The sequence below is a fragment of the Balaenoptera musculus genome, chromosome 7 (assembly GCF_009873245.2).
Source record: "Balaenoptera musculus isolate JJ_BM4_2016_0621 chromosome 7, mBalMus1.pri.v3, whole genome shotgun sequence".
Taxonomy (NCBI): domain Eukaryota; kingdom Metazoa; phylum Chordata; class Mammalia; order Artiodactyla; family Balaenopteridae; genus Balaenoptera; species Balaenoptera musculus.
Genome location: NC_045791.1, coordinates 15,419,744 through 15,433,382, shown reverse-complemented (window position 1 = coordinate 15,433,382; position 13,639 = coordinate 15,419,744).

Here is a 13,639-nt window from a genome sequence, read left to right as displayed (position 1 = left end):
CTTGATTCTTCAATCAGAACACCCCTCTGAGGGCAGTGAAGTGAAGACAGTGTGTGTCTGTATGTCTGTTTTATTGCTTTATCCTCCGTATCTAGGAAAACACATGGAAGCAAGTGGAAAGCACAACATTATATGAGTAACTATGACCTGATCTTAGTTATCTTTTAATAATTAATATGTTCACAAATCTTACGCTTTCTAGTAATATCTGCAAATGACTCACAATACATCTTAAATGTCACTGTTAAATTACACTGGCACTAAAGGATATGGTTAAGAGGCATTATCCCACAGTTACCAAGATTAGATAAACAAATATCAGGGACAAGTGACGAATCTGAAAAAATTATTTGTAACCTATGTAAAATACAGAAGAAAAAAAGCCACACTTCATAAGGAGCCCCTAGAATTTGAAAAGTACAAAAGGATACTATAGAAAACAAAGGATATGATTAGGAAAATTCCTAAAATAGAAATCCAAAATGGCCCAAATTCAACAAAGAAATGCAAGTCTTAACAATGATGACACGGCAATTTTTAACCAAGACTGACGAAATGTAAAGATAAATGATATCTAATGTTTCAGAGAGCATGAGGGTAACAGGCAATATAATTTACTATTGATAGGAGAATAAATTGGCCCAACCATTTCAGAGAACAAATTGTCTGTATTTCTCAAAAGTTTAAGTGCTCAGATTCATTAACTGATTAATCCTACTTCTAAGAATCAGTTTTATAAAAACCTTCACTGGGGTTTCCCTGGTGGCGCAGTGGTTAGGAATCTGCCTGCCAATGCAGGGGACACAGGTTCGAGCCCTGGTCCGGGAAGATCCCACATGCTGCAGAGCAACTAAGCCCGTGCGCCTCGACTACTGAGCTTGTACTCTAGAGCCTGAGAGCCACAACTACTAATCCTGTGTGCCACAACTATTGAAGCCCACACACCTAGAGCCTGAGAGCCACAACTACTAATCCTGCGTACCACAACTACTGAAGCCCACACACCTAGAGCCCATGCTCTGCAACAAGAGAAGCCACTGCAATGAGAAGCCCGTGCACCGCAACAAAGAGTAGCCCCTGCTCACCGCAAATAGAGAAAGCCCGTGCGCAGCAATGAAGACCCAACGCAGCCAAAAATAAATAAATTAAAAAAAAAAAAAAACCTTCACTGGCACTCAAACTTGTCTGTGCAAATGGCCCCTGAAACACTGTATGTAACAGTAAAATACTGGAAACAACCTCAGTGTTAATCTTTGGTAAAACAAATTGTGTAAAATCATTAAAAGAATTACTGGCAGCCATCAAAAAGTAAGAAAATTTATCTTTTACTGAAAAAAGCAAGTTGAAAGACAACAGATCTAGTTATAATTCTTTTTTTTACAGAAAAGATATATACATACATACACACATATTTATGTATAAACCCATATTTTTTATAAGTGAAAGGTCTAAAATGGTTCATTTCAAATTGTCAACTATGATAATGTTGGGGAGGAAACTTTTCCCTTCTTCCCTTATTTGTTCTTTGGCTGGTCTAATAATCAAACTGACCTAAAACAGAGTTACAAGAGAAAAAAAAATGTAATTATATATGTACGGGAATCCTAAAGGTATGAGACTTACAGACAGTCAGGTAATTGAAGCTTATATGCCATCTTGAGCTAAGAAGCTAAGAAGAAGGGAAGGAAGACAATTCACAGGGAAGATGGGAAGAGCAAATGTTTGGTAAACAAATGTTTGCCATGAGGTACAGATAAGTCTTTCAAATGTAAAAAGTTATCTCTGGTATTAGCTCTCTTCCTGGTACAGGCCCTCTATCTAAAATTCTTTTAAGCAGTTAAGGGAGAGGTTAAAAAAAAAGCAACCTCTTCTTAACACTGTTAGGCCTTGATTGCCTTCATCTCAAAATAACCCCAATGCCAAAGTGGCATATTGTAGGGTCGCATATTCTGCTCTTCCTCAGTAACCTCTGGGAATTGGACCTGGGTAGCTAAGTGAGAGACTTTGACTTTTCTATTTATTTATTTATTATTATTTTTTTTACAACGAGCTTGTGTTATATTTGCAATTTTTTATTTAACTTAATGCCAATAACATTTTATATTCATAGTGTAGAGCAATTCATTATTCTTACTGTTCTTTATTTCAAGAAAAACTAAATAAATGCAGTTTTTATCTAAACATCTAATGTCATTTTTTTTGCTGTAACTGAATAACATTGGCAGTCAACTTGATTATATTGAATATTTGTCATATTAAGAAAAATTTCAATACCATGAAGCAAACTTTTCTTTGCAGGGGAGGGTAATATATTAATTTAAATGATTAATGTTGGGCTTCCCTGGTGGTGCAGTGGTTAAGAATCCACCTACCAATGCAGAGGACACAGGTTTGATCCCTGATCCGGGAAGATCCCACATGCTGCAGAGCAACTAAGCCCGTGCGCCACAACTACTGAGCCTGTGCTCTAGAGCCCGCCAGCCACAACTACTCAAGCCCATCAGCCTAGAGCCCGTGCTCCGCAAAAAGAGAAGCCACCGCAGTGAGAAGCCTGGGTGCTGCAACGAAGAATAGCCCCCGCTTGCCGCAACTAGAGAAAGCCCACACGCAGCAACAAGGACCCAACACAGCCTAAATAAATAAATTTATTAAAGAAAATTATTAATGTTTCTTTAAGCATTGTAACTAAAATAGGTTTTAATTTATGCCATCGTAGACCATTAACATTTTCTATTGCTTATTTTGACCACTTATACCAATATGTTTTAGAGAGTCTTCAACTTTTCTTTCTCAACACAAAGTTTATAATTATCTATAAAAATCCATAAGCCCAGAACCAATAAACTGTGATAAAATCCTTTATCACCTTCCTTTGGTACCAATCTCACACATCTTATTGTTGTAGCAGTAGGGATGGTTGAAGTAAAATAGTGACTAATTGTAATTATTTTTTTACTTCAAATATAATTTTTCAAATTAAACTTTCAAATCTGAAAGATTATTTGTATTACTTAAGCATTATTGTCCTACTAAAATATTATTTCTATATATTAAGTATCCTCCAGTGATTTTAGGTTTGATATCAAAACCCATTTTCTTTGAAACAATATTAATGACACTATTCAGAGCTAATGGTACATTACACATTTGATTATTAATTTTGTGTTTGTTTTAAGTGAATGTCAAAATTGGATATAAAGAGAATGCCAGTGGTTTTCACTGTTGCAGAAATTTTCTTTCCATGAATCAGAGTTACTAGATGGTCCAATCTCTCCCTAGAAAGATTTAATTAGTTACACTTGTTGAAAAGTTTGCCCTAGACACTTTATATTTAAGACTATTTTATAATTAAATGTCATGTTACAAAAGCTCTTCTTGCTTCTGAATTAACTTATTAATGGATATTGAATTTAAAATCATAAAACTTAATACTAACCGGTGAATATTTCTTGAATCTTGACTAATAAACAGTTGGCATATGAACATCCTCATTGAAATATAGAACATTTTTACTGGTGAATACAATTTTCTATTTAAAAGTTTTTATGCTGATATAATATAATTGGTTCCATTAAGCCATTATAATATAAATTGCATTCCCCTAAGGTCATTTTAGCCTTTACACATGGTTAAAGGCTTTCATCAGTTATATAAAATTGAGTGCTGTCAAAGAATTTTACTATTGCGTGGGGGACTGCCCAGTAGCCTGAATAACTAAAAAAATGGAAAAAGCAAAATAACGCAAGAAGTAGGTAAAACTTATATTGAGTTCACACCAGTCATGCACTTTTAAAATTGTCGCATCCATATTAAATCATTTAATTCTCATTATAATCTAAGAATTTGAACCTATTATTATGCCCATATTAGAACTGAAGAAACTGAGGCTCAGAGAGGCTAGGTAATTTACCCGGTGCCATACAGGTAGTAAGGAATAAACCTAGTGTTTGAGCCCAGGTAGTATAGTTCAACAGGCCATGCTCTGACTTAACCATTAAGCTATATGACCTCTCTATACAAATTAGCTTTGGGTAACTGAAATGGGTACTTGGAACCACGTGACATATAAAGCTGCAGACACAGAGGACCCAAGATTTCATAACTTTAATTTGCTGCCACAAACCCATTTGCCAGTACTTGGAAGTTCTGGTTTCTCTACTTATTTAATACTTTAATAGATTACACCAATAAATCTGATTTGGTTCCATTTTGCTGCCACTCGGTATTAAACTATAAAAAGATGTACTTGCTTGCTTCTAAACTCCTGCCAGACAATTAATGCACGAAAGGATAAGCTTTCTCATCAAAATCACTGGTGCTTAGCCTCATTTTTCTCAGCCTTTTGCTAGAATATGTGTATTTCATTTTAAATACAAACCCTGGGCTGTGGAGTGGGGTAAGCCTGGTGCACATTTGTGACAGCTGCCTTTGGGTTCAAAAAGCCAGATTGAACGAGGAGGAATATTACCTAAGGTAACTGTAGTTTGTAGCACATTTGAACAAAAAGAGAGAAAAAAAAGGAAAAGAAATTGTCATAGTTGCTAGTCAGCAGTGTGTGTCAATCCCATAGGCATGTTAAGAATGAAAACAGGAAAACTACTAGTAAAAAACCCAAAAGTTCACAGATAAAAATATGTGTTAATTGTAACAAAAAGATCTCCTAATTATCAGTAATACCAAATCCTTTTTTTTAAAATTTTTTATTTATTTATTTATTCATTTATTTATGGCTGTGTTGGGTCTTCACTTCTGTGCAAGGGCTTTCTCTAGTTGCGGCAAGCGAGGGCCACTCTTCATCGCGGTGCACGGGCCTCTCACTATTGCGGCCTCTCCTGTTGCGGAGCACAGGCTCCAGACACGCAGGCTCAGTAATTGTGGCTCACGGGCCCAGTTGCTCCGTGGCATGTGGGATCTTCCCAGACCAGGGCTCGAACCCGTGTCCCCTGCATTGGCAGGCAGATTCTCAACCACCGCGCCACCAGGGAAGCCCCCAAATCCATTTTAAAAAGCTTTTGTATTGTCCAATGTATTTTTCTGCTAATATTCTTCTCAATGACCAAAGAATGAAAGGGTGAAAAAGGAAAAAACAAAACAAAATAACCATCAGGCACTATTGCTCTTGTCAAAAACCTAGCATTATCTTAGTTTCTTCTTTTCCTCATTTCCCTACTCTTGACGTCAGAGCCATTTAGGAAGCCCTGAGGTTCACCATGAAAATAGAGTTAGAATGAAGCCGCTTCTCCCAATTTCCCTTCCACCAGCTTCGTAGTCAGCATGTGATCCTCTCTTACCTAGACCGCGGCCAAGGCCACTGCTGTGTGTGGATTTCCATGCTTCCACTCTGGCCCTCCCCCAAGCCCTAATGCATGACACACTCCAGAGAATTTTAAATTAGAAATGAGATCCTATCACTCTCCTACTTAAACCCTATTTTAGTGGAAAAAAGAAAAATCAGTGCTTTCATATAGGCCTTAGAATAAAATTTGGACTCCTTTTCAAAGCTCAATGACTGAATAATTTTGTCTTTCTCTAACCGCATCTCATTTTTTCTCTCACTTCCCCTCCCTGCCCCATGCTAACTTATTTCCAGTTATACTCTTCTCCTTTTAGTTCTCCAGTTATTCCCTGAACTCTCTTGTCTCAGGGTCCTGGCACATTTTCCCCCTTCTGTGTACAATGCTCTTCCCAAGCCCTTCAAATGCCTGGCTCAGTCCCATTCGGGTCTCCACTCAGTATCACCTCCTCTGAGAAAGCTTTGCTGTACAGCTGTTTGAAAGAGGGCCCCTAAATTACTTCCTATCACACCACCCTGTTTATTTTCTTCCTAGCAATTGTAAACAGTCTACATTTTCTTGCTTACTTATTTAATTATATACATGTTGTTTCTTCCACTAGACCGTAAACCTTACCCAAGGGGCGGGCCCATTCTACCTCCTTTGGACTGTGCTAAATAAATAAAAAGCCTGGTGTAGAGTAGGCATGAGATAAATGTCAACTGAAAGAATGAAACTGGTGGTGGATTAGGTCAAGGGAAAGAATCCAGGACTGAGACCATGGATGATGGACATTTTCTTTGCATGTTTGTTAGAACAGAAAGACAGGCTGGAGGAGTCACGCTGAGCCTCACCTCCCCAAATGTAGTAAATGAAGACGACATAGTAAAAGAACGACTGTCTTATATATATATATATGTAATCAAACTGTATATGTGTCTAATATATAGTTTTATCCTTTCATGAAAATGTACATTGTATTTGATAGTCTTCAAATTTAATCATAACATGGCAATAATTAAAATAGGAAAATAGATTTATAAAATTAGTTAAAAAGATAAATGCACACACTCCTCAGTCTCCAGAAGTTGAAAAATTTAAATAGGATGCCTTGATTCCCCAGTGTCAGATTAACCAATGATATACTCTGTGATACGGCTGTCAAATTACATGGTTAAGTAGCCTTTGTAATTGAAATGCTTGCATGTAATTCATGTATCATAGTTTGAGACGATAAACCTACAGAAGCAAATGAAATAATTTTGATTAAAAGTGAACCTGTCTTTTTGGAAGTTAAAATGATAGAATAGTAAAATACGACAGTTTAAGAAGTGTCATATTTACTCTTTATTTTCCTTTAATTGAAAGTCCAGTAAACCTATTCCAGAAATCTTTATTACACATCACAATGTGTAATAAATTGACATCAAAATGGCTATTATTTGTGAGTGTAGGTTTTCTTTTCGGTTTGGGCTGGACCTTGAGTTTATGGTAATTACCACAAAATATGGCTTAGGAAGCTTTTAAGGAGGTCATTGCATTCATGTTCTTTCCAGAATTCTCAGCAATATCATTTTCACCCCCTTCCCTGAGATCCCATCTCATAAACCCCTTCTGGATATAATTACGTAAGGAGTATAAGAATCTTTGCAAATTACTCCAAAAGCACGATCGTGACTTTAACTGCCACAACCAATCAGATCTAAAGAGCAACTTATTTAATAAACACATGTCCATAAAAATAACAGTGAAATTACCAAACTTATCATTTAATAGCAGAAAGGTAAATAATACAAATAAATAGCATAATTAAGTAGTAAGAGGTAATGAGAATCTAGACGTTTAAGAGTATCTGCAAGTCTAAAGATGACTTTTACAAATGCGTTGCTGTAGGATAGATTTTCTAATTGCCATTAAGGGTCTTTGAAAAAAATTACATGTCAAAAACTCATTGAAGTGTATACTTCCCTGGATGAATTTTACATTATGCAAATTATACTTCAGTTAAGCTGCTAGAAAAGTTATATACCAGAGTTTTTTTTCTCTACTCCACATCTTCAACTTTTTTCACTCTATGTCAGAGACACTTTCTTCTATACTCATCATATCTTTCACTTCCCACCCTTCTCCCGAACCTAAATTTCATCACCTGTTTAAATAATTAATTCTTCTGGAGAGAGAAGTGTTATTCTGACTGGGCAGATTGGTGGGTGTTTTGTGTTTATTTTTCTCCTTTTTTTTTAAACATCACTGAGTTTTGAGTTAATCACATCTCTCAGTTTATGGAACATTATCAGTATGGATCTATGCAAGGCTCTCACACTTCATTTCTTTACTCCCTGTAACTTCACTCTCCACTGAGGAAAATTTTATAAAGGAGATCATAAATGACCTGGGTCCTGGGTGAATGGATTGGAAATCCACAGTCAGAGGAAGTATACAATGCTCCAAAGGAGAGAGAAGGAGAATGTGGGAGCTAAGAATCGATTGTTGGTTAAGTCTGGAGATAGTGATAGCATTATGTGTCTGGAAAGGTTGTTGTAGCCAAGTTGTAAAGGGCTTAGTATCTTGTGTTAATACAATCAGTAGCGTCATCAAAGGATTTTGAGCAGATAAGTAACTAGATCAGATAAGGTCATTCTAACAGGTATAGAAAATCAATGTGAGAAACTGAGCTAGGGAAATCAGTTTGTACAAATAGCTTATTGAAATCATAGTCACAATTACAATTTAAGGCAGTGTTTCCCACTGGTACAGTGTTTAAAATAAAGCAGAGGTCTGCATGCAAGTAATCCTTTCTCGCATGCTGATATTATAGGCTTTATACTAAAATTCTTTTTAAAATACTCATGCTGTCCCTGTAAACATTTACCACTACTGGAGTTTTGGGCTGCCTTCGTAAATATAAGAACAAACTTTACCTGTTTATGTGTTTCTAGCACTAAACCATAACGGATCAAGTTGTAGAGTGGAAGATTCAACTTCCTTAACTTGCCATGTATCTTCCGTGACTTGTTTCCCTTCCTCCTCCTCCTCTTTCTCCCCACTCTCCTCTTTCTTCTCCTCCTCCTTCTCTTCTGTTTCTTCAGTTCATCAAAATCATTCTCATCATCCCTAGTAATGTGTTTCCCTGGTCTTTGTTTTCTTGTAAACTGTTTTTTTCTTCCTTTCTCTGAATTAGTTGCTATCAAGGTGAATAAACAATTAATTATTATTAATTATAATTATTAATGCTCCTTGTACCAAAGCTAATTAGTTTTCTTTTGTTGCACAATTTAAATAGACCAAAAAGTCTTATAAAAAGAAACGGCTTCTTTCTTGTAAAACTAACATGTGTGAACATATATCGTAGTTTGGGCATATCAACAATGCAGTTTTCAACACAATCACATAGAGAAACTGGAAATGGGGAGAAACTAAATCTTCTGTGATGATATTCTATTAAAATCCAAATTGATATGTAAGAAAAGTCCCTTGACTACATGTGTCTGTCTGTCTGTCTATATATCTAACTATCTGCCTATCTACCATCTCTTGTCAGCCTTCCATCTACCTATTTTACTGACTTTTCATTTGTTTGTGATTCTCCAATTTCCTTTTTCCCATATGTTATATTTATCAGCAGCTGAGATTTGGGGCTTGAATTTGCTCTGATTTCTTTATTATTCTAAATACAATCTTTTGGTAACAATGGTTACCCCATAACTATCCTTCTATTAATATCCCTTCCCCATTCAAATATTTAAAGGAGTATCCTTTTTCCTTTTTCCTCTTGGCATTTTTCTATGAAAGAGCTTTGACTACTTTCAGTTTGGGAATCTTTCTGGTCATAGTTCAGACACCCCTTTGAAGTTAACATCTTGTTTATTTCCTGAAGATAGTTTCAACTGCTTCCTCATATTATTTGACCTCAGACCAGCCTTCGATAATATATTAAGTTTTCTTTTTCTTGTACTGCTTCTGCTGCTATCCCATTGCTGTTTCTCTTGCTCTGTGGGGACTCAAACTTTTATTCTCAAAACATTATAGCAGGCTTTTATTAGCACTTAACATTTATAAATAGCAAATAGCCAACCGCAGTTCTGTTGCATGTGCTAGACAATAAACTTTCTATACAATACATTTGTAAAAGGATAAACTTTTATGATGTCTCTAACAAATGAATAACAGTTAAGACCAAATAATAGTTATACAAATTGTGTATATTTAGGAATATTTAGATTATTTAGATACTTTTCAGAATGTTTCGTATTTTTATCAGTAAATGTAGACTTGGCTATACCGCAAGAAAATATCAACCCCCAAATATCAGTGTCATAAAGCAAGAAAATGTTACTTCTCTGCCACGTCTTCTATAGATCTGGCCAGCTGTCCAGGGAGGGGTCTTCTCAGTTGCGGTTCAGTAGTCCAGACTCCACAGTCATCAAGAAAGGAGTGGAGAGTTCTAGGTATTCACACCAATAGTTTAAGGCATTGGCCTACAAGCGATGAAAGTTACTTCCACTGAAAAACCATTAGCCAAAATTATTTATAGGTTTTTACTTAAGTAAAAGGCAGAAAAGGACAAGGAAGAATAGTTTCCTTGAGTAGCCATATAAATTGAGAACCAGATATGGGTGATGACTAGAAATTTCTACCACGTTATACAGTGGACCTCTGTTTTAGTGCTAGCACCATATTAGTTTTGTTTGTCCCCATGGCTACAAACCCCAAGGGGTAGATTGAATTATTAGCAAGTATTATGGGACAAAAGAGAGAAAATTTATTATGGCTGAGGCACTCCAGGCTTGATGAAATTAAATAAATTATATGGGACTAGAATAAATAATGCAAAGACAAGGAAAATAAAGTGGATATATTCACTGGTGGACAGAAATCATTTTGAGAGCTTTTTGGAGATCGGCCTGAGTAGATGGGAGAAATTCTATGGAGGCTTGGTGATAACTATTAAAAACACCAAAAGACAGTATCTGAATAAGCTCATCTTCAGGCAAGTCCACAGATGGGCAGGGACCTAGCCGGAGCAGAAAAAAAGGATGGGCTGTGGAGGTATACGGGAACAGGTCACCAGCACCCCTGTGGAGCGAAAACCACGTTAGGTATAGCAGTTATGAAACCAAAATCAGTGGCCAGAAAGCTGACTCACGCCCTATAAGGCTACTGCAGAAGCTGGGGTGAATATGGAATCGTGGTTGAGGAAATGAAGAAGTGTCCGGGGAAAGGGACTTTCTGAGGTCCTCATAAGACCACTATGAGTGTCCAGAGTGAAAATATATTCTTCTGCACATCTGCTTACGGTTTCGTCTGGCTTTCCTTGTTTATAGTCAATAGAATTTTAGGCATCTGCCTGATTCGTAAGATAGCCACCCCTGACTCCCTGTTAGAGCTCCCCAATGGGAAGTTGTTGAACCTGAGATACATTAATGTCAGCCTCCTACAGAGAACGTCTACAAACTCCTGCGCTGTGGCTTCTGGACCCAACCTAGGTCCTGCCTTACACCAGGCTGGTGTTTAACACTTACTCTGTAAAGGATTGACTCCAGTCAATCCTTTTTTTGGGTTATGTTAGCCAGAAGCAGTCTCTATTGTTTGCAACCAAAGAACCATAATTAAGACTGCCCTCTGTGCCCCACAAACAGCTGAGATTTCTGCACCCACGCAACTGAGAAGCATCTAAAAATAAATAGCAGGTTTCAGATCCTAGCCTAGACAGCAGAGCCAAGAGACAGTTGTAGGATGGTTTGAGGACTGAATTGTTTTAGTGGGGAAAACAATTAAAAAAGCAAAACTGCTAAAAAGAGGGCATCAGAAGAATGTGATACCATCAATAATTACAGAGCATTAGCCCTGTGAACTATTTGTGGATAGTCAGTTGTATCTACAAATGAATACTTTATTTACTCCATAAACTTGGGTCTCGACAATTCCACAAGGTAAATGGGGCATATGGTTCCTTTCCCTCTCCTGTACTCCTTTTCCTCATGGCCACTATTCCAAGTACACCCAGCTGTTAGCAGTTCTCTGAATATGTCAGGCTCTTTAACATGCTTGTATTCGTGCCCAAGCTATTTCTCCCTTGTTGGCGTATCTTTCTTCTCCCGTGTTGGAGTGTTTTTCTCTCCCTTGTTTGTACTTTACTTTTTAGATCAGTTGTCACTCTGGAATCTCAGAATCAACACCAAGAACAACTGAAGAAATAATTGCTCATTGCTGTTTTCCTACAGTTCCTGGAATATGTTCGTAATATTCCATTTGTGAAATCGCTGTCTACCATTTAATGTGTCTGTTCTCTCTACTCCACAGTGAGATTCTAGAAGTGGGGCTGTGACTTATTCTTCAATGCATCCCTGGTATTTAGTATAGGTATTTGCTATAGTCAGAGTGAGTAATACTTTTTTAAAAAAAATTATTATTACATGGATGAATGAATAAATCGGTGATCTACCCCTGAGGTTTTTCTGATAACATGTGCACAAAAATTTTTAAACCTTTAAAAAATCAAGTTTAAATAAAATCAATAAGCTGAAAATGGTACTATCTTGTTATATCTAGGCTGTCGATTCAGTGTGGATATTGGATGATTTCTTATTGTGTATTTCTATAATGTGATTAATGCTTTAATATACATACCCATTTATTTTTACACAAAGCCAAATTTTATCCTATGCTTAGAATTTGCATTGAATGCATGTACTTGCAAATAATTCACGTTATCTCTGTTTAATCTACTTGAAGGTTGTATGATCATCTGTGTGCACATGTTGATGTGTGTGTGGGTACACATGTATGTGTGCATGTGGGTTTGCATAGGTAAGTGGATTTTAAAAACAGTTGCAAAACACAGTGGAGTCCAAATTGACTCTCCAAATGTTTCCATGACTACTGAGTCATCAATCTCACCATTTCCTCCTTGATGAGCCTCATCCCTCATCCCTGTCCTCTCAGGTGTTGCTTCATGTTCTTGATCTGCACCTTTATTCCCTCATCTTCTCTCCATTAAGTTTACTCTTCATGGGACTAACTTAGGCTTTATTTTAGGACAGTGATTTTATTTTCATTAAACCAAGCTAGAAAATACACTTCTAAAGATTCTGACTTTTGTTGTTGTTGTTGTTAACTTCTGTTTTTGTTTTGGTTCTGCATAATCTAGTGGTTAGCATATATGTATGCAATATAAAAGGGCATTTTACGTGCATTGAAAAAGTGCATTAAAACTCTGGGTAGAAGGTGTGTGTTAAGTGTAATTATTATGTAGAGTAGCACAGTAATCTCAAATTACATGAGAAAATTACCTAGGGAAAAATTCTTTATATATATATATATATATTTTTTTTTTAATTAATTTTATTTATTTTTGGCTGTGTTGGGTCTTCGTTTCTGTGCGAGGGCTTTCTCTAGTTGTGGCGAGCGGGGGCCACTCTTCATCGCGGTGCGCGGGCCTCTCACTATCACGGCCTCTCTCGTTGCAGAGCACAGGCTCCAGACGCGCAGGCTCAGTAGTTGTGGCTCACGGGCCTAGTTGCTCCGCGGCATGCGGGATCTTCCTGGACCAGGGCTCGAACCCGTGTCCCCTGCATTGGCAGGCAGATTCTCAACCACTGCACCACCAAGGAAGCCCTATATATATTTTTAATTTAAAATGATCATGATCAGAACTAAATCTCAAAAATACTGTGAAGCAGTAGAATTTCTATTGGGCACTTCCATGGTTGCCTTTTTACATCCATCCCTCCCCTTTCCTGCAACTGGTGTCCTCTGGGTATCTCGCTCCTCCCTCTCTCCCCACCCTATTAGAACCTACTCTAAGGAGAATTACCCATCATGGAAATGGACATTCCCCAGGTACATTCTTCGGGGTCTGGCTCCCAGTTTCCTGTCTCAGATCCTCAACTGCCACTCTTCAGCACTCCTGCCGTCCTTGCCACCCACGTCTGCACTTGACATACTTTCATATGCTGACCCTATAGTTCCACTTACCCATTATACTCTTTACATATATTCAGTTTCCACATATTCGCAGTACCTGAAATGCCCTTATCTTCCCTGGGGGTCTGACAAATGACCATGTGTCTTTAGGTCTCAGATCTTCTGAGATTACGGGCTCCAGAAGCACTCCTCTAAGGACATAGCAGTTATACAAGTTGAGTTACATGTATTTGTCTACCTTATTAATTCTAATACTGTACTTACCACACTGCATTTATTTCTGAATATAGTGTTTGTGTTAGATTGAAAAGGTGCGAGATTGAAATGCATTACGCCTCCCTGTTTCCTTTTGTAATCTTGTTTTTAGTATCTGCTCACTGGACTTTGAGCTTGACCATACTATCCAATTTGGCCAATGCAGTGTTGGCAAATACAATGCA